Raw genomic sequence first — 22,560 nt, 5'->3', positions numbered from 1 at the left:
AACTGCAACAACGTGTCTTCAACCTTAGCCTGCAGTTAGGGAGAGTGCTCACCCTCTGGAAGACTGCAGGCATTGTTCTAGTTTCTAAGAAGAACTGTCTAAGTGAACTGAATGACTTCTGAACAATGGCACTCACTTCACACCTGATGAATATATTGGAGCGGTTCTTCCTCAACTTCCTCAAATCCCAGGTGCAACAGACCCAGGACTGTCTGCAGTTTGCATATAGGGCAAGTGTTGGTGTGGAGGATGCCATCCTCTACCTGCTACACGAGTCCACTCGTACCTGGATAAGGGAAACTGTACAGTGATGATTCTTTTCTTGGACTGCTCAAGTGCCTTCAACACCATCGAGCCCCTTGTGCTCCAGGATAAACTGAAAAGGATGCGAGTGGACCCCTGCCTGGTCACTTGCATTTCCAGCTACATCATCGACAGGCCGCCAGTATGTCAGGTTGAGGAATACCACATATGACATTGTGATCAGCAGTACCGGAGCACCCCAGGGCATGGTGCCGGCCCCTCTACTCTTGAGCTTGTACCACTCTGTAGTAGCCAGTGTCCTCTTTTACAACATGAAGCAGCACATCCAAGAAGGAAACATCCAGGCTGGACAAACTGATCAGGCGGCCTGGCTCTGTGGTTGGCATGAAGCTGGACTCTCCAGTGACAGTGGCAGAGAAGAGAACACTGGGTAAACTGCTTGACATTATGGACAATGCCAGTCACCCTCTGCACTCCATCATCAGCAACCAGAGGAGCCTCTTCAGCCACAGACTGCTCATTCCCAATTGCAGGACCAACAGAATGAAAAACTCCTTTGTCCCTCAAGCCATCAGACTGTACAACTCCTCACTCAGGGAAAGGAGGAGTAACAGGAAGACAGCGGTTGGGAATGAGAGGAACAGTAGTAGCCAGTAAACAAGTAGCGAGCAGTATATCTGGTATTTATATTGTGTGTTTATATTGCAAACTGTTTTTTCTTTTTTACTTTCACTTTTGATACTCTGTGTAATTCTTACCCTGTGTGCTGCTATACAATGCTGCTGGAACCTCAATTTCCCTGACTCCCTTCCCTAACTAACTCAAAGAAATGTGTCAAGGTCTGCAGCCTTTATGGATGCAGTTGTACAAAGGAGACTTTATTAATGGTCACGGTGCAGGACTGCATTCCCGAACCCTTTACTGCGGAATGAGTGGTGCCTGATGGCCGTGGGTTGTACTTCAACTTTTAAAAGATGAAATGCAATTTCGCCAATGGCTAGACCCACTCGAGCATTAAAAGCAGGCAGAAAGCCCATTTTAATTCTATGTAAACTCATGTTTTAGTGAAAAGCCATAATGATGCATTTAACATACCAGAAAGCTGACCTAAAGGTGTTTTGTGTGTGTGTGTGTGTGTGTGTGTGTGTGTGTGTGTGTGTGTGTGTGTGTGTGTGTGTGTGTGTGTGTGTGTGTGTGTGTGTGTGTGTGTGTGTGTGTGTGTGTGTGTGCGCGTGCGCACACACACACACATATTCATATTTATCATGTCCCCTGTCTGTCTTTATGGTTTGCTCTTTGTTTTTTGTCTTTGTCGGTCATCCGTGTGTGTCCCCCTTGTGGTTTGTCCTTGTTCTGTCTATGTCATTGCTGGGATCAGTCCTCGGCCTGTGTTTTGTTATCATGTTCCCCTTGCCACCTGTTCACCTTATATTGCCCCTTATATTTCACCTTATATTGCTGGAACCTTTGAGTTTCACTTTCTGCTTGAGTTCTTGATGTAGTTTTTGGTTATCGTACAGTTCTTGTTATAGTTTGATTATTTGTCTCTTTTGTGCTCTTGATGTGTTCTTAGTTCTTGGTGTCAGGGGTGTCGGACTGGGGGGGTAAAGGGTACTATGTACCCAGGGCCCAGAGCACGAGGGGGGCCCTCTAAAAACTGGCATTAAATACGTTTTTGTGTTGCATGTTATTAATATCCATACAATTCATGTTGTAAAAGAATATAATTAGAATGAATGTATAAATGTTGCAAAACATAATTCTGCTCTAACAATAATATTGAAAGATCTCTGAGGGCCCTTCCACCCCTGCACAGTTGTACAATGGTTTAGTCCAGGCGCAGAGGCAGAAAATACACACACACACACACACACACACACACCCCAAACGGGATCTGACAGAAAGAGGAGGTGTTTAGTAGTGCTGAAACAACTAATCGATTTAATTGATTATTAAAATAGTTGTCAGCTAATTTAGTCATCAATTAGTTGTTAAATAACTTTGTTTTACCGCAAATGTTTCGTTTCTTCCATATAAATCAACCGTTTCTGCAGCGCGGCTTTGCTTTGAACCTTGAACCAATCGAAGCAGTGATTCGTAGATCGAAGCAGTGCATTGATCTGGTGCTTTGTTGATTCAGTGTTTTATTTCGCTTAATCTTAATTTTTCCCCACTAAAACCCCAAAGAGCATGTCTGTGAGTAACATTTACCTTTTTATGTTAATCTGACCTGTTATGGTCTTCTGAATAGATGTATTTTATAACTTAAAAACGAGGCCGATGCTAACACGTTAGCAAATGTCTATGGCTTTTTCGATGTTAAAGTTAGCATTAAGCTGTTGCAGCTGTCAGCACATTTGTTTTCTGTATGATAATTCATTGCTCAGCGTTTGTTGTCGTAAAAGAGTCAAATGTATTACAAATTGTAATATTTTATTCATTTATTTTTATTTATATATCAATAATAATAATAATAATAATAATAGAAACAACAACAATAATAGTAATAATAACTAATAATGCCACAATACAGTTTTAGAGAAATGGACAAAAAGAATCTGATAAAACAAAACAGAAAAAATTAATCCAACTAACAATGAATAGAAATAAATATAGAAATAATTGTTTCCTGTGAACACCTAGTGACTCTTAAACGTCCACTTCATCCCTGTTTTATTAAGTTTAATGACAATTTGTTTCTTTCAAACCACATCTAAGCTGTGTTTTTACACAAGAAAAAAATAAAATGCAGTAAACTGCACATTTGTGTCTTTTTTCATGAAAATATCTTATTAAATATAACATATTACACTTTTGTCAGGCCTTTAAAATACTTTAGTGGACTCTTGATGTAATATGTTGTCAGTGGTTGAGATAGTTGCTGTAGGCATCTAAACCTGATGGAAATCTCTTTGTGGTGTGTCAGTGATGTATGTATGTGCAAAATAAAACAAAACACTACTCCAGGTATGTTTTTGATGAGAATATAACATAACTTTGTTACAAGGTCAAACGTTGATGTTGTTTGACAAAGGCCTTTTAATAATAACTCACTTAAAGAAATAATGGCAAAACTCACATGTAAGTAAAAAACAAAACAAAACGATTAATCAAAAAATAATCGACCGATGAACTGATTAGTAAAATAATCGTTAGTTGCAGCCCTAGTGTTTAGGATGAAATAAAATATGTCTTCCCTAAAAAAATCAAAGTCCGGATTTCAAAAAAGAAGAGAAAAAAGGACAGGGAAAGAAAACTAAATGAGGGAAAGCAGCTGCTAACCAAATTCTTTGAAAAGAGAGGTGAGCTTGAAAGCTAGCTATATTGAGTTGGGGGATCTGGGGGACCAAATTGCACCATTTTCTAGAAAAATGGTGCAATGATGGTATATGATTTAGACCTGGTATGACCACGCATTAGAAATTTGGTGTTTGCGTTAATAAAAAAGAACATAACGGGGGGGTCTTCAATATGGCTAGTACCTAGGGCCCAGAATTTGGTGCTAAACCCCTGCTTGGTGTTGTGCTTTCCCTGATTTTGCACACTTGTGAGTTCCAAGTTCATTTTCTTTGTGTATTCCTTGACTTAGATTTTGGTTATTGTTTAGTTCATATTGTAGGTTGTGGTTGATTATGTGTTGCCTCCCTTTTTACTCTGTTTTCATGTCAGTCTTTCCTCTTTGGCACTGTTGAGTTCCATGGTTGTTTTTGGTATTGTGTACTTTGATTTAAATATCGGTTTTATGATTTTCTTCTGCTCAGGTTATGTTTTGGTATTGTATGTTTTATTTCCACCCTTAGATGTCTCAGTTCATTTCACCTTTTGTTGATTGTTTTTGTCTTGACCTTTGAATTAGACTAAACATAGTCAACTTTAACAGCAACAAATAAAAATGGTCTCATTTTGCAAATGGTCTTGGCTGGAGCCTATATTAGCATGCACAGATGTATACCTATGTGTGCAAAAACTATTTGCACAACAGCAGATGCACTGTTTACATAAGCATCACATCGTGCTTCATTTATTCGTGTGACAGCTGGAGACTGGAGGTGAGGGAATGAGAGGTGACACGGTCCCAGAAACATAAAGTGCATTAAAGCTGCTTTTAATTAAAAATGCTTCTTGATGTCGTGCCATGTTTACTTGGTTTGCGCGTTGTCTTTAGCTCCAATACACACACATTTTCTCTTCTTTGCACCTACTCTCTTTTTCATTTAATTCTGTTTTCTTGGTGTGTGTCTATGTGTGTTATGGCTGTTCACTGCTCTGAGCCCTAATTTAAAGCTATTAATTGCCAAATCCAGGACAGATGATTGCCTAAACCTCTCAATGTGTAGTGGTTAAAAACCTACTGGTGCGCACTGTGCAATGGTGGAATTTTTGTTTCCATTAATATTCATGTCATTTTACCCTTTAGGACTGAGGCTTTTAAAGCAATTTCACATACTCAAAGTTACATGAGTGTTGCTCTTGAACATGTAATTTAATTTGTACTAGCTGACAAAAAATCCTATAAACTTTAAATAAAATTAACTGGTTTCAAGGTTAGACTTTATGGGATTTCACAGTGATGACAAAACCAATGAAAGTGGTGAACAGAATATTTAAAAGTGGTTATTTTGGCGGCACCTGTCCATCAATTTAAACCAGAGTGTGCCAGGTGCTGTGATAAGAAAAAAAGGGATACAAGTGAAAGTATATCAAATGTGTTAACCAATTATTGTCAAGCTGTCAGAGCACACAGCGGCCACCAGAGCTCCCTGAGGTGAAGCAGTGCAGCACCAAGGCAAGGTTTTTGTTGTTGTTTCCTCTAGAAGAGTTGAAACTTATTTTGTTTAATGGGTTCTTTTCATTTCACGTTCATTGTATATGTTACATCATATAATGTCTGTGTCTTGGCAGGATGTTGATTGCAGGTGGTGATATAGTGTTTATTTCTGTCAAACTATATTGCTTCCTTTTGCAATGTCTTATCTCACAGATCCTGATGCCAAATGTACACATTAGTGAAGTACAATGGACAACATGACTCTGACCTTGCTGTGAACCTGCAGTACCCATGTCTCATCACCAGTGATGACGGTGTTCAGGAAGTCAGGGTCACTGTTCGCACATTCTAGCATGTCCTGCAAGACTTCCAGATGCAGTTGCTTCTACTCTGCAGTTAGCAGCTTTGGCACAAATTTCACCAACACTTTCCGCATCAAAATGTCATGTACTGAGCCTGATTTTATCCCCACCTCATCTGCAAATTCTTAGATGGTGACACGAGGGTCATCCGTGACCAAAGTCTGTACTCTGTCAATCACTTGGCCATTTCAGCTTATGAATGGCCTACCGGAATGTATGTCACTCTCCACTGATGTGCACCCATTGTTGAAGTTGTTATACCAGTCTTTTATTTACGTTGTGCTCATGGCATCATTGCCAAAAGCTTGCTGAACCTTGCAAACAATTTCCACTTAGGTATCACCAAGCTTCTGGCAAAATGTGACGCAATACCTTTGCTCAAGTCATTCCGTCATGTTATTGTAAATGAAATGGCTGACTGATAGTGAATGATGCACTCTACGAGCAGGAAAAAAAATTCACACATGTGCAGGAAGGTTCCCTACACCTCTCCACCAAACAACAACTGGCATGTTTAATTTCTTCCCTTGGGAAAAAATAAGATCAGATACTTTTTGAATGCATCTCGTATGTGTTATCTGAGAGAGAGAGAGAGAGACCAAGAGAGGTAGAGATAGCTATTGTAAATATGAGTTTTTCGTCCTTCTTGATCTGCTGTTTTGCCACAGTAGTGCCCATAATACCCTTCATGCTAGTACCTTTGTTGGTGACTGGTGACAATATGTGCAGGCAAGCAGGATGTACATGCATTGTGAACCCATTCATGTAAGGCATGTCTGAGTGCTGTTCTCTTTTTTTTTAGTTTAGAGCTGGTGCAAACACTTTCTTGTCATGAATGATATCAATGTGAAAGCTTTATGCTCAATCACAGACCAACACACCCAAATGACCACAAGCTGTACCATTACATAAAGGATGCTGCCACTGAATGTAGAAATTGGCACCGGCATCAGTTAAGAACTAGCAATGACACTTGCACTGGGCAGCATGACCAGTTGAAGGTAATGCACTACATTTTCTTCAAATTGTTGAATGAAATTGGAGATTTTTGTGCAAAATTGATATTAATGAAGTCAGTATACAAGACACAATGCCTGTGATGGCTACAGGGCATCAAGATTGCATTTATGAAATTATGACATACTTTAGATGGTACAAGCATTCAGATGTGACACCACATTTGCTTGTATTCTTCTGAATTATTGTTTCCAACAATCCTCTCTCTGCCTTTGCACAAGTAAGTCTCAAGGCTTTAGTGCCGAAGGATCCTGCTGAGGGAGTCACTTGTGACAACAGAGGACTTTGTGTCAGGAAGTGATTATTTAAATTAGCGCATCAATTAACAGGTCTGCCTAACGAGAAGCCCTGTTGTTATTGGTGACAGCAGAATTACTTTGGTGTTATCAGTGAAGGAACAAATTAATTGACCAAAAGCACTTCATTCGCATTGAATAAACATTAGCTACCCACAGTCTGCTAACAAGAGAAACATTAAAAGATCAGAGATATTATTTTATTTTTCAAACAACTCATCTGTCATACACTGCAGTTTGCCAAAATGACAATTGCATCGAATGATTTGACATTTAACAAGTTTATGAATGAATGAATGAATGAATGAATGAATGAAAACTCTTTATTTCGAACATTTGATACAACAACAATTACAAGATAGATCAGTAAAGACAAAACAAAAAAGTTCCTACTGTGTACCCAACATGTCCGAAAAGGGGTAGGGTGAACCATCAGCTTATTTATCCCTACCCCTTCTTCCCCACAACCAGTAATACCCTTTACCACATATACACATAGATTCCTACACACCTAAACCGATATCAATATATATATATATATATACACATGTACATATATACACATATACATATACATACACACATCAACATACATACACATATACATACACATACATACACATATACATATATACATATATATACACAAACATAAATATACACCTACACATACCTACTTACATACAAAATACTATATATTTACAAGCCGAAGCAAAAAACAAAAACACCCTAACCCTCATTACCCTTCCTCCTCCCTATACCTAGAAAAAAACATATTTTTGTACCGCTGTTTGAACTGGTTCATGCTTGGACATTGCTTGAGCCCCACTCCCAATCTGTTCCACATCCTCACCCCACAGACAGAAATACAGAAACCTTTTAATGTTGTTCGTGCCCACTGATGCTTTAAATTAAATTTCCCCCTCAGATTGCAATCCCCTGATCTGTTAAAAACATATTTTTAATATTTGCTGGAAGTAAATTGTTTATTGCTTTATACACAATTTGTACTGTTTGAAAATGAACCAAGTCTGTGAATTTTAAGAATTTGGATTGTAAAAATAGTGGATTTGTATGATCTCTATAGCCAGTATTATGAATAATTCTTATAGCTCTTTTCTGCATTACTGATAGTGATTGTGTTGTACCTTTATAAGTATTACCCCATACCTCTGCACAGTACTGTAAATATGGTAAAACCAGTGAGCAGTAAAGAATGCGGAGTGAGTTGTGGTCCAGAATATGTTTCGCTTTGTTTAGAACTGAAATGCTTCTTGACAGTTTACTTTGTATATGTTTTATATGAGTCTTCCAGTTTATCTTATCATCTATTATCACCCCCAGAAACTTATTTTCATGTACCCTTTCAATATCTACCCCCTCGACTTGTAACTGAACCTGTATGTCTGTATTACAATAGCCAAATAACATGTATTTTGTTTTACTTAAGTTTAATGATAATTTGTTTCTGTCAAACCATATTTTCAATTTTCCCATTTCTATACTGATCCTCCTCAGTAACTCCTGCAAATCCCCCCCTGAACAAAAAATGCTTGTGTCATCTGCAAATAATACTAATTTTAATATTTTGGAAACATTGACAATATCATTTATATAAATTAGAAACAGTTTTGGACCCAATACTGACCCCTGTGGGACGCCACAAGCATTGTCCAAGCATGATGATGTATATTCCCCCAACTTCACAAACTGTTTTCTGTTACTTAAGTAGCTTCTCACCCAGTGCAACACCAACCCCCTAATCCCATACTGTTCAAGTTTATTGATTAATATGTCATGATTGATTGTATCAAAAGCCTTTTTAAGGTCTATAAATATTCCAACTGAATGTAATTTGTGGTCTATGGCGTTTGTAATCTCCTCAACTGATTCTATTAATGCAAGTGATGTTGAACTATGTGCTCTGAATCCATATTGACTATCAGTAAGTAATTTATGTTTATTTATGAATTTGTCTAATCTATTATTGAATAACTTTTCTAATAATTTGGAAAATTGTGGAAGCAAAGAAACAGGTCTATAATTTGTGAAGTGGTGTCTATCCCCAGTCTTATACAGCGGCACAACTTTAGCTATTTTCATTTGATTGGGAAATTTACCTGTTTGAAATGATAAGTTACAGATGTATATTAATGGTTCTACAATCCATTCAATGACCTGTTTTACCACCACCATATCAATTTCATTTAAATCGGTAGATGTTTTATATTTACAATTATTCACAATGTCTATAATTTCTTTTCCATCCACTGCTGTGAGGAACATTGAACAGGGATTTCTTTCTATGAGATTATTATCCCAATCCTCAGGTTGGGAATCTGGAATTTTTTATGCCAAGCTTGGTCCAATATTTACAAAAAAATTATTAAAACCGTTGACTACCTCATCCTTATTTTCCTTCTTGACATTATTATCAATGAAATACTGAGGGTAACTCTGTTTTTTATTACCATTTTTGATAATGCTATTTAATATATCCCATATTCCTTTAATATTGTTTTTGTTATTATATAATATGTTACTATAATATTCCTTCCTACATACCCGTATAATATTAGTTAATCTATTTTTGTATTTCTTATATCTATTTTCTGCCTCTTTAGTCTTTAGTTTTATGAATTCTCTATACAGTGTATTTTTCTTATTACATTCATTTCGTAACCCTTTCGTCATCCATGGTCGATCTTGGATTTTTTGTTTTCTGTAGTCTTGTTTAATTGGACAATTTTTATCATATAATGATTCCGCCGATGGTTTCTATTATAAACGATGAAAACTTTTGCGAGCCGACGGATTGCAACATCGGCTCGCAGCCGCTGCGACGCTCCGCCACAGGAAAAACTCCTCCGTTGGAAGCCTTAAGGACAAGTTGGAACATGTCCAGCTGTTAAACAATTTCTCATATATTCACTCCACTGAAAGCCATCAAAAGCCGCCTGGATTTTACAAATGGTCATCAACACGGAGGTGTTTTTCCTGTGCCGCCGCACCGCGCCGGCTGCGTCCCGACGCGCGGACCCGTCCGCACGTCTTTCATTAAAAAAATCTCCTTTAACAGTGGAATATCCGGATAAATTCACAGCGCTTCACCTTTTCCATATTTTGTTATGTTACAGCCTTATTCCAAAAGGAAGTAATTTTTTTTTTTCCCTCAGAATTCTACTTGCAACACCCCATAATGACATGAAAAGTTTTTTTTTTTATTGCAATTTTTTTTACAAAGAAAATACTAAAAAAAAGACATGCATAAATATTCCCACCATTTTCTTAGTACTTTGTTGATACACCTTTGGCAGCAATTACAGCCTCAGGTCTTCTTGAGTATGATGCCACAAGCTTGGCGCACCTATCTTTGGGCAGTTTTGTCTATTCCTCTTTGCAGCACCTCTCAAGCTCCATCAGGTTGGATGGGGAGTGTCGGTGCACAGCCATTTTCAGATCTCTCCAGAGATGTTCAATCAGATTCAGGTCTGGGCTCTGGCTGGGCCACTCAAGAACATTTACAGAATTGTCCTGAAGCGACTCTGTTGATATCTTGGCTGTATGCTTACAGTCATTGTCCTTCTGAAAGACAAACCATCACCTCAGTCTGAGGTCAAGAGCGCTCTGGAGCAGGTTTTCCTCCAGGATGTCTCTGTACATTGCTGCATTCATCTTTCCCTCAATCCTGACTAGTCTCCCAGTTCCTGTTGCTGAAAAACATCCCCACAGCATGATGCTGCCACCACCATGCTTCACTGTAGGGATGGTGTCTGGTTTCCTGCAAATGTGACACCTGCCATTAACTCCAAAGAGTTCAATCCTTGTCTCATCAGACCAGAGAATTTTGTTTTTCATGGTCTGAGAGTCCTTCAGGTGCCTTTTGGCAAACTTCAGGCAGGCTACCATGTGCCATTTACTAAGGAGTGGCTTCCGTCTGGCCACTCGACCATACAGGCCTGATTGGTAGATTGCTGCAGAGACGGTTGTCCTTCTGGAAGGTTTCCTCTCTCCACAAAGGAATGTGGGAGCTCTGACAGAGTGACCATCAGGTTCTTGATCACCTCCCTGGTTAAAGCCAGTCTACCCCGATCACTCAGTTTAGATGGGTGGCCAGCTTTAGGAAGAGTTCTGGTGGATCTGAACTTCTTCCATTGACAGATGCTGGATGCCACTGTGCTCATTGGGATCCTTCAAAGCAGCACAAATGTTTTTCTACCTTTCCCCAGATTTGGGCCTCGAGACAATCCTGTCTCAGAGATCTACAGACAGTTCCTTTGACTTCATGCTTGCTTTGTGCTTTGACATGTACTGTCAACTGTGGGACCCACGTGGACTCCAGTTGAGCTGTAGAAACATCTTAAAGATGATCAGTGGAAACATGATGCAGGTGAGCTCAATTTTAAGCTTCATGGCAACAGCTGTGGAAAATTATGTACAAGATTTCTTACATTTTATGTTAAATAAATTTGTAAAAATCTAAAAAAAAAAAAAAAACACACACAACAACAACACTTTTTCAGATTGTCATTATGGGGAATTGTGTGTTGAATTTTTAGGGTTAAAAAAATGAAGTTCATCCATTTTTAAATAAGGCTGTAACATAAAATGTGGAAAGATGAAGCACTGTGAATACTTTCTGGATGCAATGTATAAAGACAATTTGGTGTGTGTGTGAGTGAGAGAGAGATGCATACACAGAGATATTTAGTTAGACCTCTGTTAGAGTCACAAAGCAGGTTTCACAGTGAGATAACTCAAGCTGGAATTTACAATGATTTTTGTTTATCATTCATTCTGTTTATCAATTTCAAGGATAATCGATTCACCAGTTATAAAATGTCACAAAATAAAAAAAATAAATAAATAACAGCTAGTAGGGGTGTGAATCACCCTCTTATAAAATGATTAGATACGTATATAGGTACATGGGCTCATATAAGCTTCATTCAGGAACGATACTTCTTATAATGGAACAAGTGGATTTGGTGCGATATGATGCAATTTGAAAAAAAAACTTATTTGTTTGATTGATTGTTTTTAAAGGAGACAGTCATTTTCAATGCTAAATTAAAGTAAGCCAAAGGTGGCACAATTTACATTCATATATATATTTTTTGGAAAACCAGTAGGCTTCTTCGGGTTTTTACTACTGTGCACAATGTTTGACTGCCTTTTGTGCCTTTTCTTCACTGTGGGGGACAGCACCACATACAGTAGCAGAAAATGCAGCAGAGAAGAATCCCAGAAGAAGTTAGTTGTCGTCAGCATAGTGTAGGTAACATAGCCTAACTTTCCTGTTCTTAATTGGCATGACATTGTTAACTAATTTTGAACCAGACGAAAAGTTGAAATGGGTGCATTCATCTGTTAGGCATACCTAATGTCAGACATGTGGAGTTTGTTATTCCTTGCAGGCATAGTTAATGTTCCTGGTAGTCTTGCACCAATCTTTGAACTTCAACTAATTTACAAACTGAAAGGCCTGATATCCTAAAGTTTTGCAGGAGCATGCACAAGCAGCATCAGTTATACATAGTGACCTAAGGCCCGGTGGTGCCGACACATCTCCATATTCTATAATGTGAGGTGGACGAGGGTCTGCAACTCCTTCTGGATGGGACATCCATTTCACACAGGTTACAACCCTAACTGCTGAGTGGATTGAGACAATGTAGACAAACAAATTCACACTGTTCAGGGCAGATGGCAGCCAGCGTGTGTGGCGTCGTTTGGGTGAGCGGTTTTCTTATGTCAGTGTTGTGGATCGAGTGGCCCATGGTGGCGGTGGGATTATGGTATGGGCAGGCATCTGTTATGGATGAAGAACACAGGTGCATTTTATTGATGGCATTTTGAATGCACAGAGATACCGTGACGAGATCCTGAGGCCCATTGTTGTGCCATACATCCAAGAACATCACCTCATGTTGCAGCAGGATAATGCACGGCCCCATGTTGCAAGGATCTGCACACAATTCTTGGAAGCTGAAAATGTCCCAGTTCTTGCATGGCCGGCATACTCACCGGACATGTCACCCATTGAGCATGTTTGGGATGCTCTGGACCAGCGTATACGACAGCGTGTACCAGTTCCTGCCAATATCCAGCAACTTGGCACAGCCATTGAAGAGGAGTGGACCAACATTCCACAGGCCACAATTGACAACCTGATCAACTCTATGCGAAGGAGATGTGTTGCACTGCATGAGGCAAATGGTGGTCACACCAGATACTGACTGGTATCTCCCCCCAATAAAACAAAACTGCACCTTTCAGAGTGGCCTTTTATTGTGGACAGTCTAAGGCACACCTGTGCACTAATCATGGTGTCTAATCAGCATCTTGATATGGCACACCTGTGAGGTGGGATGGATTATCTCAGCAAAGGAGAAGTGCTCACTATCACAAATTTAGACTGGTTTGTGAACAATATTTGAGGGAAATGGTGATATTGTGTATGTGGAAAAAGTTTTAGATCTTTGAGTTCATCTCATACAAAATGGGAGCAAAACCAAAAGTGTTGCGTTTATATTTTTGTTGAGTGTAGTTGTAGTTGGATGAACACATGACGTAATATAATTTGACACACATATCTGTTTGTTCCATTGTTCCACAACCCCTTGCAGGTCATTTGGCTAATAACAGGGCTATTCTGCAGGGCGCCATTCTACTACGATCACCCATGTGCCAAAAAAGAGCAAAACATGATGAAACTGCTTAATCCATCTTGCCTCCTAACAGGCTGGCTTATAGAGTGCAGACCTGGCAACCTGCGCCAAAACAAAAGAAAGGAGCCGCACCCTCGGCCAAAAACCACACAATCAAACACGTTTCAAGCCGTAGTCACTATGAATACCATATTTAAAGAAGTCTGAACATGACTGAAGCAGTTAAGACTACAAATACCTGGAAGTTACTGCATACTATCAATGATTTTGAGAATCTGGATGAAATTTTTAAACAGTTCAAAAATTGAATCTCAATTTCAAATCTGATGCCAATGATGGCCGTAACTGCTATGTATGCCTAGTGTGTTCAAGACAAAGAAGGATGAAGAAGTTACTATGATGCTTCAAAGTGTCCCCCAATATACTATTTGAGATAAAACTTGAAGGAACGGTGCTCTGTGGAATAGCTTCCCATTTGGATAATTTGGTAAGTGGATAATGGTCAACCTCAGAATTGGTCATTGAGGGGTTGTTTGGGCAAAGGTCAAGTTCATGAGGTCAAAACATTGATTTACTGTTTCTCTGATGGCTTACCAAACATGGCACACATATGTAAGTGCATCCTGGAATTGCCCAGGCAAGGTCAAATTTACCAAGGTCGGGGTCAAGGTCATATCTGTTTACATATTTGTTTGTTGGCATACTTCTCCCAGGTGCTTTTGCTGATTTGTGCCGATCTTGGTAATGAAGGCTGACCCTGCAACTGTCTTTTACTAGGATCAAATGTTTGATTGCCATACCCCTGACCATCTTAATGTAGAAAGCACCCATAGAGCTTGCTGTTTAAACCAATATATATCAATATCTGCATTATCTTTGGATGTTTAAAGGAAAGCAAAAGTCTTTTAAATACGTCATATTGTAGTGGGCAGTTGTGTGACCCTCAGTACTTATTGCACTCAGTTCGTTGGCAAAACAGATGCTGGATCTTCTTGCTCACTAAACGTCACCTGATTGCCAAAGCGGTGCAAAGCATAAGCACAAATCTACAACCCTCTAAGCATGTTAACACTTAGATGGTCAGGCTAACAAACAGTACGTGGCAAAATGTTTGGAAGTTGGTGTGCAGAATCCATCCAAACTACCTCGATCATACAGCACTTTTTTCCCAAACTGAGCAGTGATCAAATAAATCTAGTTCAACTTGTAACCACATGACATCATGATGACAGATGTACAATAACAAAAATACAGCTTATTTAGACCTCTGTTACAAATATTGCAAATGTGCACGAGCCGAGCCGAATCAGGAAGAATGATAAATAAAAAAAAAATATTCGTGCCACATCTGGGAGGGAATAAGAACTGCGGAGGACAACCGTTCAAATACCCAGACTGTGCTCCAACCTGTCCCGACTGATTCATGCACATGACATGCGTATGAGCCTCCGAACGCAGTACAAATGTAGGTTGAACACTGTAACAGAACTTGAACAGCTGTCAGAATGCAGTAAGAACAATAAGAATGCACTTTCAAGGTGTTCAATTGTGGTCTGATAGAATATATTCTAGCAGAGCTCAAGGTTTCCCGAATTCAGGCACATTTAGGAAATTCGGCCTGGGTTGAAGCATGTTGAACGTCCCTGCAAACATAATCAGAATGTCACAAATGCAGTCAGACAGCACATCGACCACCATATAATGGTTATTCCACCTCGAGTGCGCCAAGATGGTTTCAACATGAGTAAAACATTCGGAGCAGCTGTGCAAATGGGCCCGGACATTTAGACTGCTCTGAGAATGCTGTCCCACGTTTTCCAAATGCACCTCAACACTTCCTGACTGTGGGTCAACTTTTCATTAGGGCGCTATTCGAGCTATATGTGACGGGAGTCTAACCATACTGAAACTAACTTCCAAGTACAGTATTTTAGAGAAAGAGCAAATTATTATACCTGAAGAAATAAGTAGTATTTATATAGTGCTTTTTCATCTGAGGCAGGTGTTCTAATCTCATTACAATTAAATTCATATATTCACACACACACACGTTGGCATGCAAACACTACCCTTGTATTAAGGTACTGATTTATCCACAGACTCAGTTCTTTGTTTGTAATCATTTTGCTCATCTTTCCGAGTCTTATGAAAATCTGTACAAGAGAATTCTTTTGTCCTTGTCAATAGGTGCAGCAATGTAACCATCACCAGCCCGGTCTTCAAGATGTATGTCACTTGTACTGTAGTGTATGTAGTGTATTTAGGGCATGTCCAACTCCATAGGGAAATTGACACGGTGCAAAATCTGAGCAAAAAGTAGAGTGTAATGTGCAGAGAGGCTAAACTGTGTCACCTCAATAGTCATAGACATGCTTTGGGAAAAATCTGAAATGAAAATAAGACTATAATCTGGCCTCCTCTGCAATGCAGCGGTTTGGTGGATTGCTATTTACGTATTTGAAACCACCTGCATCTGATGGTAACATGACTCTAGAATTTGATTCACCAGCCGCTAAATACAAGTACAACTGGCCACATTTGAAATTTGCTTTTAATTGATTTTCTTAACTCATGCTCACTTCATTTGTGCCTTTCCCTTCCTTCACTCACTCAGCTTTTACGCTGTTACAAGTGTCAGTTAGCACGCAGAATGCCTTGTCAGTCACAGTCAAACTTTATTAGCAGCCTTCACTCCAGCATTAAGCTCTTTTTCTTGTCTATCCTTGTCTTTATCCCATTTATCACTCACTCCTTAAGCCTCTCACACCTCCAGCAGCTGTGAAGACAAGACGATGTGAGCCAGCAAATCCCCTGCCCAGCTCTGGGTAAAATTCTACAGTGGATAACCTCATGACCGAAATACTGGGATCATTTGATAGCTAGTGGGTGCTGTGCAGTAAGCTGTGGATTGTATCAATTGGTGTATCTAGCTCAAGAAATGTAATCTCTAAGAGGCAAATATGATTTTCCATCACTAAACACTAACCATGACATAATTCCATGACCTAATTAATATGCAGAAAAGTCACTGTTGCTATGATGATTATTACTCTTAACCTGGATGACCCATGTGTTAAATGTGGTTAGCTTGGTCCCAGAGGCTCGGACGGATGTGCTCTCAAGTAATCCAGCTGAGATGTGTATTGTGGACAAGTCACCTGAAACTGTATGTGTATGTTGGAAATATATAGGGGAAGCCAGGGCACAGTGGATCAGAAATGTATGTATGTATAAATATGTATAGGTTTAGGTCATTCTATTGTGGATTTAATACAGCAAGTTATTGTTTATAAGGCTGTGGTATTTATTTCTCCCCAAGTGTAATTTACAGGTGTTTAAAATTGATTTAAATTTTTTTTGATTCACTGTACCCTGGGCACTAATTCACGGGTCACAGTGAATCAACTTAGAATATAATAAAATAAAAAAAACACATGATTATAATGATTTATTCAAAATTATTAAATATATGCTGATGTATATACAAACTATAATCCAGCAAGCCAGCTATGTAATGTGTGAGTGTCTTATATAGCGATATAAGTCCTTTAGAAACTATTATAAATACAACTGTCATAATCTCTGTTCTCTGTTTATATACACAAATTATAGAAATAATTCATGGAAAATTAAATGTATAAGCTTCAACAAGTAATATTTGTCATCCATTTGATACCAATAAAAAGTTTTGGGCCATCTTTCCTCTGTTGTGAGAAATAAATATGTACGGAAGCCGACAGAGGACTTCATGTAATCTTTTTTAATTCACCTTGTTATCCCGAGATAATGACATCATTAATTAGAGATCTGGAGAAAACACTTTTATTCCGTGATCTCGAGAAAACAGATAATTATTCCGTGATCTTGAAAAAACAAAACAATTATTTCATGATCTTGAGAAAACAACTGAGATTTCTAGCAGAGCTGCCTGCACCCCCCTGTATCAGAGCAGGGGGGTGCAGGCAGCTCCCAATTCAGATCAGGGAGACAGATACCCTCTCTACTTTTAAGATTAGGCTTAAAACTTTCCTTTTTGCTAAAGCTTATAGTTAGGGCTGGATCAGGTGACCCTGAACCATCCCTTAGTTATGCTGCTATAGACTTAGACTGCTGGGGGGTTCCCATAATGCACTGAGTGTTTCTTTCTCTTTTTGCTCTGTATGCACCACTCTGCATTTAATCATTAGTGATTGATCTCTGCTCCCCTCCACAGCATGTCTTTTTCCTGGTTCTCTCCCTCAGCCCCAACCAGTCCCAGCAGAAGACTGCCCCTCCCTGAGCCTGGTTCTGCTGGAGGTTTCTTCCTGTTAAAAGGGAGTTTTTCCTTCCCACTGTCACCAAGTGCTTGCTCACAGGGGGTCGTTTTGACCATTGGGGTTTTTACGTAATTATTGTATGGCCTTGCCTTACAATATAAAGCGCCTTGGGGCAACTCTTTGTTGTGATTTGGCGCTATATAAATAAAATTGATTGATTGATTGATTGAGCAGGTAGAGACGAAGCCAGGCCAGTCTTCTGCGGAGGTGCTGCGGACTAATTTTGAAATTATCCCTTATTAAAAGACTTAATGCAATCTCTGCCTGTGTCAACCCCTGATCAAAATATTGCCTTATTAGGTGATCGATTATTCCAGACATTCTAAAGACCAGCGTTGCATCTTTACAGAATGAGATATAGCCCCGAAGTCATCATACAAGCCTCTTGGCGTAGCCTACCTGAATGACCCATTTGTCAGCTGTTTACTCGAGATCATGAAATAATTGTTTTGTTTTCTTGAGATCACGGCATAATTGTTGTGTTTTCTCGAGATCTCGAATTAGGTGTGTTGCTTTCTCGAGATCCTGAATTAATTATGTCGTTATCTCGGGATAACAGGGTGAATTAAAGTATTACAAAAAGGGCCTCTCTCGGCTTCCGTAAATATGAATACATTGATATCCATAAAATTTACTTTTGATAGGAAAAAATGACTTCACTTGCCACTTACTTTTATCCTTAATGTATCCAAAAACAAAACACTAATTTATAAAGGGGATGTCTTTATGCAAAAAAATATGGTATAACTGCTGCAAATATACATATATGCAGTTTTGCAGATATAGCTACTGATTCACTGTGTCTTATGATTCGCTGTGCCCCGGTTTCCCCTATTGTATTAGTGTGTGATCTCATACACCATTTTGATTTTACTAGTACCACATAAGGTGACTAATGTATACAATTCATCTTCTCTGTACCTTGAGCTATAGAAATGTATGATAACCATGTCAGAGTGATAACTATGGCGAGATAGGTCCAGTGGTGGGCACGCTTCCGATAACTGATAATTATCGAAGATAATGTTTTCATTATTGGATTATCTTTTCAGATAACTTTAAAATCCATTATCGGACCAATTATCTACCCATAAATTTTTGTCTGATAATTTTTAGACCATTAACATGGTAAGTAAAGCTGAACAGCTACAAAAATTTCTAAAATTTAAAATCAGTTGAGCACTAACCTGTTAAATGTTTCTTAGCAGATGTGTAGTTCTACCCTCTGCAATGCACTCCACAATTTCTCGGATAGTCACACGACTGAAAAGCCACCGAAAGCCGTCTGAATCTTCCAAATGGTGGAAGAACTGGGCATGTTACAGCATGTCCTGTGAGACTTCAACACGGAGGCGGTTTTGTTCCGCCATCAGCTTCGTGACGATGAATTTCGCTGCAACTCTTTTCATGGCAAAATCTTCTGTTACAGTGGAATGTGCCGAAAAAGTGCTGATGTCCACCTCTTCCACAATTTCTCGGATAGTCACACGATGGTCCCACATCACCACTTCGTTCACTTTGGAATGACCTGGTCATTTCAGCGTGTTGATGGCCGACCGGAGCGTGGCGCGCCCTCCACCGTTGTGCAGACATCTTTAAACCGGTTGTACCGCTCCTTAATCTGTGTGATGCCCAGAGGATCATCACCGAAAGCCGTCTGAATAATCCGAATGGTTTCCACCTGGCTGTCACCCAGTTTCTGACAAAATTTGATGCAGTCGCGCCGCTCCAGTCGTTCTGCCATTTCCTTGCAAAGAAAAAACGATGAGAGACTCCACCCATCCTCACACAAAGGCTGCTTACAAGCAAATGATGCAACCGACAGGCGTGAAAAAAATCACACATGCGCACGAAGGTTCAAGGTTGGTTCATGCAAGCACACGTGATTCAAATCCATCAGGTTTTTCCAAACATACTTTTCTAACAGACCTCGTATTTCAACTTCGTTACATTACAACATTGCCTATACATGGCTGTAGCTACCACTCTGAAATGGCTCTTGTGCATTTTTGTGTAGTCTATGGTACACTGGAATTGGATTTAAACCACTGTTTACACTCCTTAAGTGTTCGAAAAATCCTGCTTGGTCCGTGGACTATGTGTAAAAATAGAAATTAAAAGAAGGGCAGATGAGTTAGAAAGCCAAAGAGCCAGAAAATCAGAGACCACTGAGAAAGGAAAAAAAAAAAGATTTGCTATTGAGACAGAGTGATAAAGCTGGTTTAAATGGGAGATTTGCTGTGCTAGTTGCTGTCTCAGGCATCTTGCTCATTTTCTTTGTCTTTTCAGCTCTCACTCCACAATACAGCTTGTAGTGCAGAATTCCCCCACGGGTGCAGCTCAGCACATTTTTAAAGATTTGTGACTCACTCACTGTGAGTAGAAACTGATGACTGTCACCCACTGTGCATCAGTTTCTACTTGTATTTCAGTCTTACTGTACAACAGTTATGGGCAGTGTGAATTTATAATGTGCTGGACCTTTTGTAAATGTCTCATAATGATGCATGATCAATACTATCTATTCCACATTTGAATGTGATCATAGTGGGCGATTTTAACATCCACACAGATGCTGAGAATGACAGCCTCAACACTGCATTTAATCTATTATTAGACTCAATTGGCTTTGCTCAAAATGTAAATGAGTCCACCCACCACTTTAATCATATCTTAGATCTCGTTCTGACTTATGGTATGGAAATTGAAGCCTTAACAGTATTCGCTGAAAACTCCCTTCTGTCTGATCATTTCTTAATAACATTTACATTTACTCTGATGGACGACCCAGCAGTGGGGAATAAGTTTCATTACAGTACAAGTCTTTCTGAAAGCGCTGTAACTAAGTTTAAGGATATGATTCCTTCTTTATGTTCTCTAATGCCATATACCAACACAGTGCAGAGTAGCTACCTAAACTCTGTAAGTGAGATAGAGTATCTCGTCAATAGTTTTACATCCTCATTGAGCACAACTTTGGATGCTGTAGCTCCTCTGAAAAAGAGAGCTTTAAATCAGAAGTGCCTGACTCTGTGGTATAACTCACAAACTCGCAGCTTAAAGCAGATAACCCATAAGTTGGAGAGGAAATGGCGTCTCACTAATTTAGAAGATCTTCACTTAGCCTGGAAAAAGAGTCTGTTGCTCTATAAAAAAGTCATCCATAAAGCTAGGACATCTTACTACTCATCACTAATTGAAGAAAATAAGAACAACCCCAGGTTTCTTTTCAGCACTGTAGCCAGGCTGACAAAGAGTCAGAGCTCTAGTGAGCCGAGTATTCCTTTAACTTTAACTAGTAATGACTTCATGACTTTCTTTGCTAATAAAATTTTAACTATTAGAGAAAAAATTACTCATAACCATCCCAAAGACATACCGTTATCTTTGGCTGCTTTCAGTGATGCCGGTATTTGGTTAGACTCTTTCTCTCAGATTGTTCTGTCTGAGTTATTTTCATTGGTTACTTCATCCAAACCATCAACAGGTCTATTAGACCCCATTCCTACCACGCTGCTCAAGGAAGCCCTACCATTATTTAATGCTTCGATCTTAAATATGATCAATCTATCTTTATTAGTTGGCTATGTACCACAGGCTTTTAAGGTGGCAGTAATTAAACCATTACTTAAAAAGCCATCACTTGACCCAGCTATCTTAGCTAATTATAGGCCAATCTCCAACCTTCCTTTTCTCTCAGAAATTCTTGAAAGGATAGTTGTAAAACAGCTAACTGATCATCTGCAGAGGAATGGTCTATTTGAAGAGTTTCAGTCAGGTTTTAGAATTCATCATAGTACAGAAACAGCATTAGTGAAGGTTACAAATGATCTTCTTATGGCCTCAGACAGTGGACTCATCTCTGTGCTTGTTCTGTTAGACCTCAGTGCTGCTTTTGATACTGTTGACCATAAAATTTTATTACAGAGATTAGAGCATGCCATAGGTATTAAAGGCACTGCGCTGCGGTGGTTTGAATCATATTTATCTAATAGATTATAATTTGTTCATGTAAATGGGGAATCTTCTTCACAGACTAAGGTTAATTATGGAGTTCCACAAGGTTCTGTGCTAGGACCAATTTTATTCACTTTATACATGCTTCCCTTAGGTAGTATTATTAGACGGCATTGCTTAAATTTTCATTGTTATGCAGATGATACCCAGCTTTATCTATCCATGAAGCCAGAGGACACACACCAATTAGCTAAACTGCAGGATTGTCTTACAGACATAAAGACATGGATGACCTCTAATTTCCTGCTTTTAAACTCAGATAAAACTGAAGTTATTGTACTTGGCCCCACAAATCTTAGAAACATGGTGTCTAACCAGATCCTTACTCTGGATGGCATTACCCTGACCTCTAGTAATACTGTGAGAAATCTTGGAGTCATTTTTGATCAGGATATGTCATTCAAAGCGCATATTAAACAAATATGTAGGACTGCTTTTTTGCATTTACGCAATATCTCTAAAATTAGAAAGGTCTTGTCTCAGAGTGATGCTGAAAAACTAATTCATGCATTTATTTCCTCTAGGCTGGACTATTGTAATTCATTATTATCAGGTTGTCCTAAAAGTTCCCTGAAAAGCCTTCAGTTAATTCAAAATGCTGCAGCTAGAGTACTAACGGGGACTAGAAGGAGAGGGCATATCTCACCCATATTGGCCTCTCTTCGTTGGCTTCCTGTTAATTCTAGAATAGAATTTAAAATTCGTCTTCTTACTTATAAGGTTTTGAATAATCAGGTCCCATCTTATCTTAGGGACCTCATAGTACCATATCACCCCAATAGAGCACTTCGCTCTCAGACTGTAGGCTTACTTGTAGTTCCTAGGGTTTGTAAGAGTAGAATGGGAGGC

The 22,560-nt window shown here is 39.1% G+C and overlaps 1 protein-coding gene and 1 long non-coding RNA gene across 2 annotated transcripts in view; both read left to right on the top strand.

Moving 5' to 3' along the window:
* Positions 1 to 22,560, top strand: part of LOC117527125 (zeta-sarcoglycan) — a 1,464,030-nt gene that overhangs the window by 1,192,474 nt on the left and 248,996 nt on the right. The gene's annotated exons all lie outside the window — the stretch shown is intronic.
* LOC117527128 lies at positions 17,107 to 18,135 on the top strand. The gene is made up of 2 exons (XR_004565447.1): positions 17,107 to 17,236; positions 17,873 to 18,135. It is a non-coding gene; the product is annotated as an uncharacterized LOC117527128 (long non-coding RNA).

Source organism: Thalassophryne amazonica, chromosome 15 (genome assembly GCF_902500255.1).
Source record: "Thalassophryne amazonica chromosome 15, fThaAma1.1, whole genome shotgun sequence".
Lineage (NCBI taxonomy): Eukaryota > Metazoa > Chordata > Actinopteri > Batrachoidiformes > Batrachoididae > Thalassophryne > Thalassophryne amazonica.
The sequence above is the reverse complement of the archived record's forward strand: the minus strand, read 5'-3'. Positions and strand labels throughout refer to the sequence as shown.